The sequence below is a fragment of the Protopterus annectens genome, chromosome 9.part0, assembly GCF_019279795.1.
Source record: "Protopterus annectens isolate FY-2018-M chromosome 9.part0, PAN1.0, whole genome shotgun sequence".
Taxonomy (NCBI): domain Eukaryota; kingdom Metazoa; phylum Chordata; order Ceratodontiformes; family Protopteridae; genus Protopterus; species Protopterus annectens.
This window is the reverse complement of record NC_056743.1, coordinates 1,764,404,772-1,764,420,038: the sequence shown is the minus strand read 5'-3', so window position 1 is coordinate 1,764,420,038 and position 15,267 is coordinate 1,764,404,772. Positions and strand designations below refer to the sequence as shown.

At 39.9% G+C, this 15,267-nt stretch overlaps 1 protein-coding gene across 1 annotated transcript in view; it reads left to right on the top strand.

Annotated features, from left to right (window-relative positions):
- Nucleotides 1–15,267, top strand: part of RGL3 (ral guanine nucleotide dissociation stimulator like 3) — a 958,134-nt gene that overhangs the window by 221,061 nt on the left and 721,806 nt on the right. The window lies entirely within an intron of this gene.

Genomic DNA, 15,267 nt, shown 5'->3' with positions numbered 1-15,267 from the left:
AGCACTCAAGGACTATCATTTTTAAGTGTGAGTGCATCTTTATTGTTTTTTTAACTAGAAACACCTTTATTAAATTTTCACTTATGACAAAGGCAATCATACATTTATATAATCAACACCAAACCATACTTACATATTTCAGTTGCAAACATTATGCATCACTTATAATCAATCCAGTCATTCAAACATTGCAAAGCTCATTCAATTCCTGTCTTCCCTTAAACATCATTCCTCCTCCAAAACATTATTTTGCATGTATTGTTCCCACAATTTCTATTTTTTTTTTTGTGTAACTTGCTCCTACCCTTTTCTAAAGATCCCACTGTTTTATCAGGGTCTATATTAGCTGAATGAAAACTGGATTGCACGAATCCAGTTTGAGCGACACCAAAAGTGCGAATATTGGAACTATCGCAGGAATGAATGGAGATTGCGGTAGGGAATTCTTCCCTTTACTTCAATGGAGTGCAATCTCGGAGTTGGTATATTTAAGTAGTGGGGGTGTGGGATGCAGGGAGGCTTGAACCCCTGCATAAAACAGTTAGTGACAGTTTTCATCTGGTAGTTTTTTAATTTACCACTTTCGAAATATGTGGTTTTCGTGATTTCGGTGTCACTCAAACTGGATTCGCACAATCCAGTTTTCGTTCAGCTAATATAGACCCATTTTATCACTATTACTATATTTGCTAGTTTTAGTTCAGTCGGTTTAGACTTTGATTTAAATTTTTTAGTAATGACTTTTTTGGCAGCCATCAGAATTAAACTTAGCAAGCCTTTACTGTTTCTAGGCAACTCCAATACTGTATCACAGCTCAAAAAATGATTTCCTTAGTTACACAAATTTGCTCACCCAGTATTTCAGATAGAGTAGTTTGCAGGGAATTTTTAAAGTCTGCCAACTCATTACACTCACAAAAAATATGTTCCCAGTTACTTTTTCCTTCCCCATCACATGTCCAACATTTGCAATATACCTGAGGAAAAATTCTTTGGAGTCTGCTTGGGGTATAAAAATACCCACACAAACACTTCCAAGCAAAGATCTTAAATCATCTAGTCTTATTTGCATATTTGGGAGCCATACATATATCCTTCCATTATTTCTTTGTAAATTGTTATCCAATCTCTCTTCCCAATCCTTTCTAACCTCCACTGATTGATTCCTACTGTTATCATGCAGCATTTTATATACCCTACTAACTAACCTTTTTTAACAGCAGCTTCTGTTCCAAATTCTACTAAAAAAGAATTTTTAGCAGAAACCAGTGATGGTATTTCACTTAGCATCCCACTATTTCTTTCTGTTTGCCTATACTCTGTTATCATTCCGTGATAGGGAAGTCAATCTATAGCTTGCAGTCCAATTTAATTTTGGTCTCTTCCCTTTTTATTACCTTTCCCTCTCCAGTTATTTGCTCCCAGTACCTTGATTCCTTTGCTAGTTTTCTACAGTAAATTCCAGCCCCCTTTTGCTTATTCTCTGTACCCCTAACTGCCATCATCCCTATCGGCAGAATCCCCTTTCTCTATTCTTCCTGTTGGCTTCCATCTTAAAATACTTTTTGCTACTTTTTGAATATAATATTCTATATGGTTAGCATTATTCTCCTTAAGGATCTGCATCTAAAATCCGAGTCTCTCTTTGTTTCTTGAGCTTCCCCTGTTTCAACACCATCCACATAGCTCTGAAATACCCGTTTAAATTAGGTAATCCCAAACCACCTTGTTCTATTGGAAGGATCAGTTTATCCCACTTGACTCTTGCCCTCTTCTCTTTCCAGATAAAACCCTTCAACTCTTTATTAATTTCTATCCTCAACTTCTTCTCTGGTTGATAAAAATATGCCTTACCTGTGTATAAAACTAAAGGAACAAAATACATTTTCACTGGTTATATCTTGCTGTCCATATCTATAAAACACCACTTTCAGTTTCATAGTTTTTGTAGTACTATCATTTGTTTAATCTCTTACCACATATCCTTAGGTACCATAACAGAATCCCTTTTAATCCATACTCCTAAGTAGTTCATTTTATAATGTTCCAATAAATATGGGTACTGCTGAACCAATTAGTGTGTGAGTACATAATGTACAGCTATTGCCTTTTTTTTTTGTATTTTGTATCCCAAAAAGACTTGAAACTGTCTTAGAATGTTCCACAACTCTGAAATGTCCCTTTCTGGTTTTATCAGCTATTAACTAATATTATCAGAAAATAAAGCCAATTTTTCTTGACTACCGATTCATTGACGCTATCCTCCAAAAAAAGGAAGCCAATCTGGTGGTCCCCTGCCATAAACAAACTCTACAACAGAAGGAAGAAACTGTTGCAAAAGAGAGTAAAATCCCATGAGTGGAGGAGCTCCTGGTCAGCCTCAGTAAAAAGCTGAGATTGCTTATAGGATCCTCCAAATATAGCTACAAAAACAAAATTGCCACTGATTCTAAGGGCAACCACAAAGCATTCTATAGCTATGTCAAGAATCTCAATGGCAACACCCAGATCTGCTCTGAGTTACAGTACAACGGCATGAAAATTACAGAACCAACTGATATTGCCAACAGCCTGGCAGACAGGTTCAGTGCTAACTTTACCCCCCCCCGACCCCCTAAAGGGCCCATATCTATACAGGAAGAATGCAGAGTCCCTGTAATCACATCTATGCAGGTAAAAGCTGCACTCTCTAAAACCAAAAACACAGCATCCATGGGACCGGACATCATCCCAGGCTGCATTTTACATGAACTTCAGAATGAACTGGCTCCCCATCTAAGCACCATGTTCAATCATTGTCTCACATCAGGCTTTGTGCCCACTGAATGGTGCACAGCAACAGTTATCCCACTCCACAAAGGGGGAGCCACCACTGATCTTGGTAACTATTGCCCTATTAGCCTGATGAGCCTGGTCTGCAAGGCCATGGAACGTATCATCATGGAACTCATAAACAAAGACATTGGTAACCTCCAAACTCTGGACCCCACACAGTTCGGGTTTGTGAAACGCATATCATATGCTTTCTGAACCTGACTGACTTCTTTGAGGCAGTCACCAAAGCCGTAGATGAGGGTAAGGTGGTTCACACTGCCTATCTTGACCTCACCAAGGCTTTCAACACCATCCCCCATTCTGGAATTATAGCTAAACTCAATAAACTAGATATAAATCCCTATGTCACAAGATGGGTTGCCAATTGGATGACTGACAGAACCCACACTGTAAAAGTTGCAGATGCTAAATCTGACTTCAAACCCATGACAAGTGGAGTACCACAGGGTTCAGTCTTAGGACCTCTCCTGTTTGGTATTTACTTCTCTGAAGTACAGGCAAACACAGAAGGCCTCTGGCTGTGACGTTTACAGATGACTGCAAACTAGGAGCCATAGTCAAGTCCCCAAATGATGTGGGCATCCTACAGAAGGGTTTCACTGAGTCAGATGCCTGGTGTCAGAGGCATGGCCTCAAGCTCAATGCCAAAAAGTGCATTGTCATCCCCTTTTGTGAAAACTCTGTACCCATGAACTACCACATAAACGGCAGTCTACTTAATGCTGAATGTGTGATAAGAGACCTTGGGACCCAGGTGGACAGTAGTCTCTCCTTTGATAATCACATTGCCACAGTAGTCAGGAAATCCTTCTATGTGGCACACCTCATCACAAAAGGGTTCTCATCCAGGAAAAAAAAGGTCATTGTTCCCCTCTACTCGGCACTCATTAGACCCATTCTAGAGTACAATGCCCCTTTTGGAGTGTACCTTACAAGACATCTGCAGCAGCTGGAAAGGCCACAGAAATACCTCACAAAGAGGATTACTGGCCTCAAACAGATGCTCTACACTAACTGTCTCAAAAACTCCAGTTTTACTCTGTAGCATATCGCCTACTCTGAGGAGATCTCTGCCTAACATATAAAGCTATGTCAAACCCAGAGCTGTTGGACATGCTACACCTTAAGAAATCCCAATCCCTCTGAGCTACATGCTCTAGGGACCTAAACCTTGTCATCACAATAAACAGGACATACTGGAGAGATAGATTCCTGTCCCAGAGATGTCCTATACTCTACAACAAGCTACCCATCTATGTCAAGCAAAGTTCCTTATTAGCACTCTTCAAGAAAAATCTTGATGAGTGGATGGGAAATAGGAAATACACCCTGGGGATCACTTCTGTGGCTCTGCTCGACAGGGGCGCAGGAAATTAACTTTCTTGGGTAGCGTAAGTCAGGGAACCTTGTTGGCTATGCTTATTTAGGCCCTTGGGCCGATAGCCTAATTCCTACCTATGAACTTATGAACCTATGAATATTGTGGTCTGTCTGTCCCTCTGCAGTTAGAGGGGGTTATTGCTGTTCTCACCTCTTTGTTATTCAATATTTAACTCTTAGCCTAGAGGGTTTCTCTCTGCTTTAAGTGTTAGCCACATAGCTGGGAATTTATTTTCTGCTCAATGTCTGAGTGGTTTGGCTGGCTAGAATCAACTGTATTAGAAGCTGAAGTGAAGTACTAACTTACAGTTTTAAAGATAGTACTGCATTTTATTTTTCTGTCTATTTAATTGTTAACTTAATTTTGCCTGGCTGAAATATTTTTTGCCTGACTGAATTATTTTATATATATTCTGGCATTGCTTTCTGTTTTCATCTGTCCTGAAACTGTTTTTTCCCTCTCCCTCTCACCCTATTCTTGTGGTGGTGTTATAGTTGGCGGCTTTGCAGTTGCCCTCCACTACTGTAAATTTGATCTGGGACACCACTCCCAGTCTAGTTTTTGCTCTGTTTAAGACAGAGAGAACATTTGAGAAGGCCAACCCACTCCCTGTCTCCTTGCACTTTACTACAAAAAAAATGCACTTTATTCATCTGCTTTTACTATATTTGTGTTTCTTCCTACTTTATTACCTTATTTTGCTTTCACCTCTTCTTAAAAGTACTCAGTTGTACTTATTCTGCTGCATTTATTACTGCTTGGTAGTAGCCTGATTAAATTAAAACTTATTCTAAGTTTGTTGGATTAAGCACTTGGGCTTCAGACCATTTGTTTTACATTAAGAAGGTTTGTGGTCTGCACTGTTATGGCAGGACAGGTAGCTTACATTCCTTCTAAGTTGGGAATTGCTAATTGAAGGCTCAGTGTCTGTTATTCTAAAAGTGTATTAGTTCTGGTTTAAGCACTTGGGCTTCAGGACAGTTATTTTACATTAAGAAGGTTTGTGGTTTGCACTGTTGTGGGAGGAGAGGCTAGATTCTGCCCTTCTGAGCTTGGAATTTCTGTTTAACGGCTTATTGTGCCTGCTTATTTGAACTGTTTCTTTCTGAAAATGGTGCACCTTGTTTGCTGTAGCATAGACTATATTCAGGCCTGCTGAATCTAGCTTTGTTTGTATAACTTGAACACTAATCCAGGCCATCTTTTTTGGAGAAGATTCCCCTGCACCCTAGTGGAAGAAGTGAGCAGTTAGAACTTGTCTGATTGAAGATTGCTGGAACAGGGCTCAGTTTTGAGCTTTTTTACTGGTTAATTGGGTAATTTGTTTAAATCAATTTGCTCATTTTCTATTGTTATAAAAAATGCACTTTATTCATCTGCTTTTACTGTATTTGTGTTTCTTCCTACTTTATTACTTATTTTGCTTTTGCTGCCTGTTCTTAAAAGTACTTAATTGAATTTATTCTTCTGCATTTATTACTGCTTGTTAGGAGCCTGATTAAATTGTAACTGTTATTCTAAGCTTTTGGTTTAAACACTTGGGCTTCAGACCAGTTGTGGCAGAACAGGTAGATTACATCCTTCTAAGTTGGGAGTTGCTGATTGAAGGCTTAGTGTCTGTTATTCTAAAAGTGTATTATTTCTGGTTTAAGCACTGGGTTTAAGGGCCAGTTATTTTACATTAAGAAGGTGTGATCTGCACTCTTGTGTGAGGAGAGGGTAGATTCTGCCCTTCTGAGCTGGGAGTTTCTAGTTGTGTCTGCTTATTTGAACGGTTTCTTTCTAAAATTGGTATGCCTTGTTTGCAGTAGCACAAGACTAGATTCAGACCAGCTGAATCTAGCTTTGTTTGTATAATGTGAGCACTAATCCAGGCCATCTTTTTCTAGAGAAGGTTCCCCTGCACCCTACTGGCAGGAGTGTGCAGTTGGAATTTGTCTGATCGAAGACTGCTGGAACGGGGCACTGTTTTTAGCTTTTTATTGGTTAATTGGTTAATTTGTTTAAATCAGTTTGCTCATTTGCTACTGTTATATTAAAAAAGTACACTTTATGCATTGCCGCATAGCTAGGGTTAAAATATTCCCGCCACCATAAAGTCTGCTCTTCAAATTTTCCCTTAGAGCTAGCTAGTTTTTTAGTTTTAGCACTCAAATCTGTTTCTTTGAGCTCAGCACTTGTTCAGAACTCATTGTAAACACTAAATAAGCTACAAATTACTACAGCACTCAACTTTCCTCACTTGTCTAGAGGAAAACAGTTTTTAGTACTTAATAAATTAGCACCTATCCAGCCATGTCTATGGGTCAGCACCCGGTGTTTTCTCCTGTCTACCTGATGAATCAGGGCACCTTGGGGCAATGCTGCAATTGTCTCATGTACACAGACAACCGTCTCCTCCTACCAACCAACACTACAATCTGTGAGAGATGCACTTATATAGCCAAACTGGAAGCAAGGCTCTCTTCACCCAAGACTGGACTAGACAATCAAGAGGAGAGGGTAAACACTTGCACCATACCACACTCATCACATAGTCCCTCAAAACCTACACCACCAAAACACACACATAGAAACACAAAACACACACTTACATTCATGGAGGCTCTCAATAAAAATCTGCCCAAGCAACAGAGACCTCCAAAGCAGAAGTGCAAGCAACCTCCACCCTCCAACACAACCCAAATGACACATAGCCCATAAACTCAGTGTGCCACCCAACCACAGCCCATAAGGCATAACAACGTACCCAACACTCTAGTCATAGGTGACTCTATAGACAGGCACACTGATGTTCCACTCACCAGGCTAAACAAGGAGAAAGTTACTGTCAGGTGCTAGGATCCACCACAAAACGCACGCACTCAGGTCACTCCACAACAAGTACAAATATGACTGTGTCATTGTCCATGTTGGTGTGAATGACCTGAGACATACCTGCCTGGACTACATTAAAAGAGACATGAAGGACCTCTCCGATCTTCTAGCCCAAGAAGGTATGACCCTTGCCCTGAGTAGCATCCTGCCATCACCCAGAATGATATCACAGTACAAGGACAAAATGATTGACTTCAACAATTGGCTAAGCTTCTGGTGTCATTCTAAGGGGATCCAGTATCTGTCTGCCTGGGATGACATGATTGACAGACCACAATGCTTTGCCAGAGATGGCCTGCACCTGTCGCACTTGGGATTACGGATACTGGCGATGGTTCTTGCCAGCCCTATAGTACCTTTTTTAGGCAAAGTTCAAATGAAAAATTCACCACCGTAACAGGTACAAGCAAGCAAAATGTGAGGGTAATACTACTCAATGCTAGAAGTCTAAACCTCAAAATGCACTCACTCAAGGCACTCCTTAAAATGGAGAACATCGACATCTGTGCAGTGACAGAGACCTGGTTCAAGGCTCCAGACAGCAACCTTGCATTACCAGGCTATAATTCATACCACACCTTTCTGCCACCTAACCTGGACCGAAACACTAAAGGCGGAGGTGTGTCCATATTCGTTAAGGATATCCACATCTCCAGGCTAGTTGCTCAGCATAATGCATCCGAGATTATCCAAGTGCACCTAACTCTGGGCAAGATTGCAATCCAAACTGTAGCTTGCTACAAATCCCCCACCATGCCTCAGGATTCCCACTCCTCATTTCTTGATACACTGGAAAATATTATGGTACAACTGAACACCCAAATAATGGTCGATTTCAACTACCCCACCATTAACTGGGAAAACTACTCATGTACCAACTCTTTTGCTAAATGTTTTCTGGAATTCATAAATTCCAACAACTTGGATCAATTTATCCACACCCCCACCAGGGGCAGCAATATCCTAGACCTGGTCATTACCAACATGGGCAACCGGTGTTCCACACCAGAGGTCAATTCCTCATTGGTCAGATCTGACCACAAGCTAATTACCCTAGACATCCACATCCCAACCCAACCCCCCATTAGGGAAACCACCATAAAAAATTTCTCCAAAGCCAACTTCACGCTTCTTAAGACAGAAGTGGCAAACTTCATGACACCCATGCAGACAGACAATAGAGGTATGACTGCTGAATCCTACACAAATGCACTTTATAAGCACTTACACAAGTGCATGGATCATGCTATCCCTAACAGAACCAAGATGCTATCCTCCAAAAAAAGGAAGCGTCCCCTGGCATAAACAAACTCTATTAAAGAAGAAAGAAACTGCTGCAAAAAAGAATAAAATCCCATGATTGAAGGAACTCCCTGGTCAGCCTCAGTAAGAAGCTAAGATCCCTCATAAAATCCTCCAAAGCTTGTTATGAAAACAAAATCGACACTGTTTCTAAAGACAACCACAAAGCATTCTATAGCTATGTCAAGAATCTCAATGGCAACACTCAGATCTGCTCTGAGTTACAGCACAATGGCACTCAATATACAGAATCAACTGATATTGCCAACATCCTGGCAGATAGGTTCAGTGCTAACTTTACCCCCCTCTCACCCCTAAAGGGCCCATCTCTATACCGGAAGAATGCAAAGTTCCTGTAATTATGGCTGCACAGGTAAAAACCACAAAACCAAAACTCCAAAGCCAAGAACACAGCATCCATGGAACCTGACAACATCCCAGGCTGCATTCTACACGAACTACAGAACCAAGTGGCACCCCACCTAAGTATCATGTTCAGTCATAGCCTCACCTCAGGCTTTGTGCCCACTGAATGGCACACAGTGACAGTTATCCCACTCCACAAAGGGGGATCCACCATGGACACTGGGAACTACCGCCACATTAGCCTGATGAATCTGGTCTGCAAGGCCATGGAACGTATCATCATGGAACTTATAAACAAAAACATTGGTAATCTCCAAACTTTGGACCCCACCCAGTTCGGGTTTGTAAAAGGCAGATCAAATCATGGTATTTTATGACTTTGCGTCACTCTGTACATCAGACATTGTAATCACTGGGTGTAGCAGTTTCAATGATCAGTGCTACCTTTGTCTTTTTTCATGGAGTACCATATCAGATTTCTCACACCTATGTTTTGAACTGTTGGTAATGGATGATCCTATGTGATACAAACATCATTCTTCATAATACTTCATGGTTCCTATTTCCAGTACTTCTGAGCTACATCTAAATTGTAAAGAAATGCACTAAACACCAGCAGTACATGATGTGCAGATCAGTGTGTACATGGTCCACTATCCCTGGCCTTTCATCTTCTGGTTTCAGTTCACCTTGTTTTAACCATTCCTGTGGTTGGTCAACATGAGGCTGTTCCAGGAGAGCTCTGAACTGGGCACTGTATTTGTGCTATTTTCAGTTTTTATTTTCTTGTCATCTAATTCTTATTCTTTTCCTTATATTCTTTCTGTTGTTTTTGTTTATTTATTTATTTTTTGGCACATTCAGTTGCTGTCTGATTTTTGTCCCTTCTGGTTTAATTTCCACTCTCGATTTATTTCAAAACAGTTCTGCTAAACTAATCAAAGATGTCATCTTAGACATCTTCTCCCCCATGGTTTAAGGTTTTCACTATGTTTGGGTGGGACGAGGCTAGCAGAATGAACTGACAAGTGATAGTTGATATTGACAGATCATATGCAAAGACATGAAACTGAATGCAGCATCTGCCTTCAGTCTCTGCCATTTTGAGAATTTCATAGGGGTAAAGCTTTTCCAGTCATATTTTATATAAAGTAAGTTGTTGTTGTTGTGTCTTTCGGCTTTTCCGGGTTGGGGGTCGCCACAGCAGAACTCCGGTCTGCTAATGATTGGCAGTAGATTTTTACGTGCTGAGTTGCCGGCCCTGACGCACAACCTTCAATGAAGGTATGCCCATTCACGCATGTCTCCACACAGAAGACGCTCTAGCTGAGAATCGAACAGGACAACATCTTACTGTGAGGCGACAACGCTACTGCAGCACCACGACTACATTTTATATAAAATAAGTATTTAATGTAAATATGACTTTAAGTAACCCATGCTGTCCTGTCAGATGTTTTTCTACTCTTGCCACATGACTGTCAAGGGCATAACATAATAAAGTACAGATAGTGTATACCAGTGTGGAAGTTTTCTTGTCTTTGCTTACACCTCTTAAAGTATTTTTACTCATTAACTGTAAATTGCTGCTCACTACTACCTGCAGACATATCATTTCCCTTAGAAAACATGATGTATATTATTCAGCGTATAACTTTTTTAAGTAGTAAGTGTTAATGTATTCTATATTATTAGCCCCAGATTGCAAAGTCATAGAACAGACATTATTGCCACAGCAATATTTACAGAATATAGTTGCACATCTTATTTTTGAGTGTTTCTTCTCTGCATCCCCCCATGTCTGCCTTCTTGAAGTTCTAGTGTTAAATGACTGCTACACATATGTGTTCCCCTACTAAACATCATCCGGCTGCTATGTGTGATGTTGTGAATCATGGAAATTGTTTGAACTGAATTCCACAAGTTTGCAAAAATAACTTATTTTCAGTTTGCTTTCAAAATATTAAAAACACAGACATTCAAATACAGGTTCATAGGTAAGTGCTAGGCTAGCTACCTTTATGGGCCATTTTAAAGATGACAATCAAACCCTGTACCTTTTCTTGGTGAGGTAAACACCTTAACCATTAAACCCCCCAAACCCCTTTATACATTGTGTGTGTGTGTGTGTGTGTGTGTGTGTGTGTGTGTGTGTGTGTGTGTGTGTGTGTGTGTGTGTGTGTGTGTGTGTGTGTGTGTGTGTGTGTGTGTGTGTGTGTGTGTGTGTGTGTGTGTGTGTGTTTGTGTCTGTGTCTGTGTGTTTGTGTGTGTGGGTTCACTCATTTTGGTCTAAATTAATTAAAGTCAACCTTTGTTTTGTCAACACACTTTGTTCAACAAAACAGATGGTTTACAGTTGTGCGAGATCAAATAAATGCTAGGACTGGGGAATATGCCCATTCACTGGGGATTGTGCGATCTAGGTGTTAGTATATGTAAGAAGTAGGAGATTTATTTAATATTTGTTGACTGGAAAAGTCTGACTAGGAAAGTGCCTATTTTCAGAGGAGGCCTAGAGAGAAACACTCCAGAAGCATGTCTTTGGAATATGGGAGGAAACTCGAGCACCCAAAGAAACCCAAGCAAATGCAGGGAGGACATGCAGACTCTGCACAGAAGGCACCCCAGCTGAGAACCAAACAAGAGAACTGCTTGCTGTGAGGCAACAATGTTAAGTGCTGCACCACTGCACCACCAAGATATGGGGGTAGCCTCCTACTTGAGGGTGCAGGTGGGCTTACCCCTTCAAGAAGCACATTTTAAAAGTTGCATTCTCTGAATCAGTTATTCCTCTGAGCATATGTAAAGGCATACCAATGTTATTTTTAGATTTTTGTGTGTTAGCGCTAATGACACCAACATTTGGGAGTTTTTCTATTTATAAGAATATCATATATATGTGTGCGTGTGCGTGTGTATGTGTATATATGTATATATATATATATATATATATATATATATATATATGTTTTAGGAATTCTACTAATGACAGTGGGATTGTATGTGCACATCCATTTTCAGATCATTTTGTAAGGTACTTGTGATGCCCAACCTGTGGGCCAGTAATCAAGGAGCCTCAGTCCTCACCACTGGCACCTGTGGGGAACGTTCACTGGGAGAATAGCAGATATGCACACAGTATCTCTAGATGCAGTTCTCTGCATCAAGCACAATTTCCCGTAAGAGCACACAGGGAACACAGTCAGTCTGGGGCTGGTTCCTCTTTCTTTCTCCAGATCTCCAATAAAACTCCTCACTGGCAAGCTATAGAGTTGAGTCCTTAGCCAGGGTTCAAAGCCAAGTCCTCCAATACTCTCTCTCTGTCCAACCAGTGCTTTGTGTTCCTGCCCAAGTAGCTGACACCCACACTCTTTGAGATTTGATTTGCCCCCCCACACACACACACACACCTGGGAAGTCTGATACAGGTTTACTAGCTATGCCCCCTTTTGCCCACCAAAACCCCTCACCAGCTATTTTAAGGCCCTTAACAAAAGGATGTCCAATTATATTGTGTAGCATTAATACTAATACAAATAGTAGTTTGACCAAGAGCAAGACTATTAGGAGTGGCCTACACAGTGTCACCAAATAAATATGCAAATACTCTTAAAACTTAAGTATCTCTACAAAGATCAGCCACAATGAAAAATTTAAATATATCTAATAATAAATAATAAAAAAACAAGACAATACTAAATATCTATTCACAGTTACATCAGAGTTCAAAATCACAGGAAATATTTCAAATAACATTGAAGGACAGAGTCAGAAAAATAAAGAAAAACAATATCTAAACCAAGCTTCACTATATTTATGACTGAATCTAAGAGAATTATACTATTCCCTTATAACTTACTTGGGCAAGGCAAGATGAAATACATGAGCACTCTCTCTAGTCAGGTCCCAAACAGAATAGTCTATCTCACTAAGAGACTTCTCAAAATAATATCTAAAATATTTATTTCTGGGTTAGCTTTTAGAATTACATCAGTACTGATCATCTGACTTCTAGTTTCCATTGCAAACCCCTATTGCTGGAAGCTGGCAGGATTTAGCACCTACCTGTAAAAATACACACAAGAGATTTTGTTCAGATCTGTGGCAGGTGCTGGAAGTCATAAAACAATTTCATACCTCCATGCTTCCAGAGTAGTAATTAGCTCACCCCAAAGACAACACAGAATGCTCCCTAGTAAAGACTTTGTGTCTCTGGCTGCATTGAAACCTGTGATATAGCATCTTTATGGCCTAGCCAGTTAAGTGATTTAATTTCAGATATATTTTAATGTTTACTACACTGAGGTGTAATCTTCCAGTTTCCTTTGTTAAAACATATACATTTAAACAGTTACAATAGTGCATGTACATTTCTGTTCTCTCCAGTAGGGCACACTGTGGATACATTTCAAACACAAGCACTTTAGAAATACCTTTTCAGCCCAAATATTTATACAGATCAATTTGATATACACATGACATGCAGTTCTAATAAATTTGTAACACAAGCATCTTGTATAAATCAGTTTGATATTCTCAAATGACATATAATTATTTACAAAATTCCAGCTAGCTGTGCTGGCAGTACCTCCTATCATTACAGTACTATTGACTTATGCATGTGATCCTTAACACTGCCAAATGTAGGGGTCTCCATCTTGGAAGCCTTAACCTGTAATCTGATGGTGAGCTGGAAGAGACTAAACTCCAATTAGCTGGCACAGAAAAATCCGTCAGGAGTAATAGTCACAGTGGAAATGATTCAGAAAGGACAAAAGGAGAAATAGGCTGCAGCTAAGATAAAAAAAAAGTGTTGGGTTGCAGGACAGAAGTGATAGACTCCAGAGACATTGGGGTGTCCCTAGGAGGCATTCCTAAGACTATGACTTGAGTGCTGTGCCCTTTTCTAAAGATTATACAGGAAATGGGCCCTAAGCTGTTATAAGGGGTACAAACCAAAGATGGTAGGATTAATGGAAAATGAGAGGTAGTGATATAGAATGCATGATAGAAGCATAGATAGTACAGCTCTTTGCTATTGTTTAGCAACAGAGGTTTAACAAAGAACTTTATAATGCATTGTGTAGCCTGAAAATCTTTTTCCTTCTAATGGGTGAACTCTTTGCCACAGTTTTATACAGGCATCAGGAAAGAGCCATTCTGTGTTTACTGGACATACATAAATGGCTGCTTAGCGGAACTCTGAAAGGTGATTTATTTTTTGTTAGTTGCACATTGGGGGACACAAAATATGGAATATTGTCCATGGCACCAACAAGCCTAGCTACAGCTCTGAAGGAGAACTTGGCATAGTGGGGCTATATTTGTAGAGGCCAGGATGGAAAAGAGGAACATAACTCAGATCCATAAAGCTATTAATGGAGAGTATCGCTGTAGCACAAAGTCACAGAAAGGAGGAAAGGACACAACTAATAACCTGAAGTTTTTTTTTTTTTTTTTTACAGACATGGTTGTTTATAACAATAATGAGATCCCAGACTGGACACTGTACTTCAATGCCACTGAATCATTTATGTGGTCAAGGGACATATGAAAGAGAAGGAGAAGCAGGGATGGTGGTGCAGCTGTGGGTTGCTGTGATGTCTGAGCTAACAAGACCGACCTGCAGTTGTCTTGTGGTCATAAGGTCTATGCATGTATGCACTTATAGTTATAGATTCTAAAATTACATTATGGTCAAAATTTGATAAGCAACAACAACTCTTAGAAAATGGCATTGGAACATAACTATAAAGAATATATCTGAGTTAAAATATTGAAAACTGCCAAAGTTGCAAAGCTGAATTTGCAGATTTTAATAACTACTGATGATAATTACAAAATAGGCTTCATCTAACTGTGCGCTGTATCTTTGTGTAACCGCAATGTGGGAGCAAATGAAGAGAATGCTTTTAATTCCTTTTCAAAGCATGATTTTAGAGCACAAACCAGAGAATTGCATTTTTAAAGAAAATGACCCATTTTCACTGCATTTGTCTGACAGATGTTTATGAAAGTGTTGTGTTGAAGATATGAGGTAAAATATGCAAGAAATAGCCACGTTATGATTCATAAACCCACTGAAATGTATTGAACTACATATTTTATTACACCCCCTACATACAGCTTTAGCCTTTCTCTCATCCCACACAATAATATCAAAAGTAACTTGGCAGGAAATCAACATAATTTGCTACTGTTTAGACACTTAGAAAACTGTGTTAAGTGTTCCAGCTGTGATCATGTATTATGCAACCCTCCTGTGGTTAATGTGTGAAACAGACTGGAGGACAGCTGGAGAAGGGAGTGCGAAGATGTGATAATAAACTTAGATGGAAGCATTAGGTTGTGGGGAAGGCTAAATATTCTTTGGATTTTGTTAAAAGTAGTGGTGGCCTTTCGCTGTGTGCCATGCTGAAAGAAATACAAGACAGATCTTATTCACCCACTAATCAGCTGATAAACAGCTATGACTGAACATTTACACTTCCTTGTAAGCAGAGTAG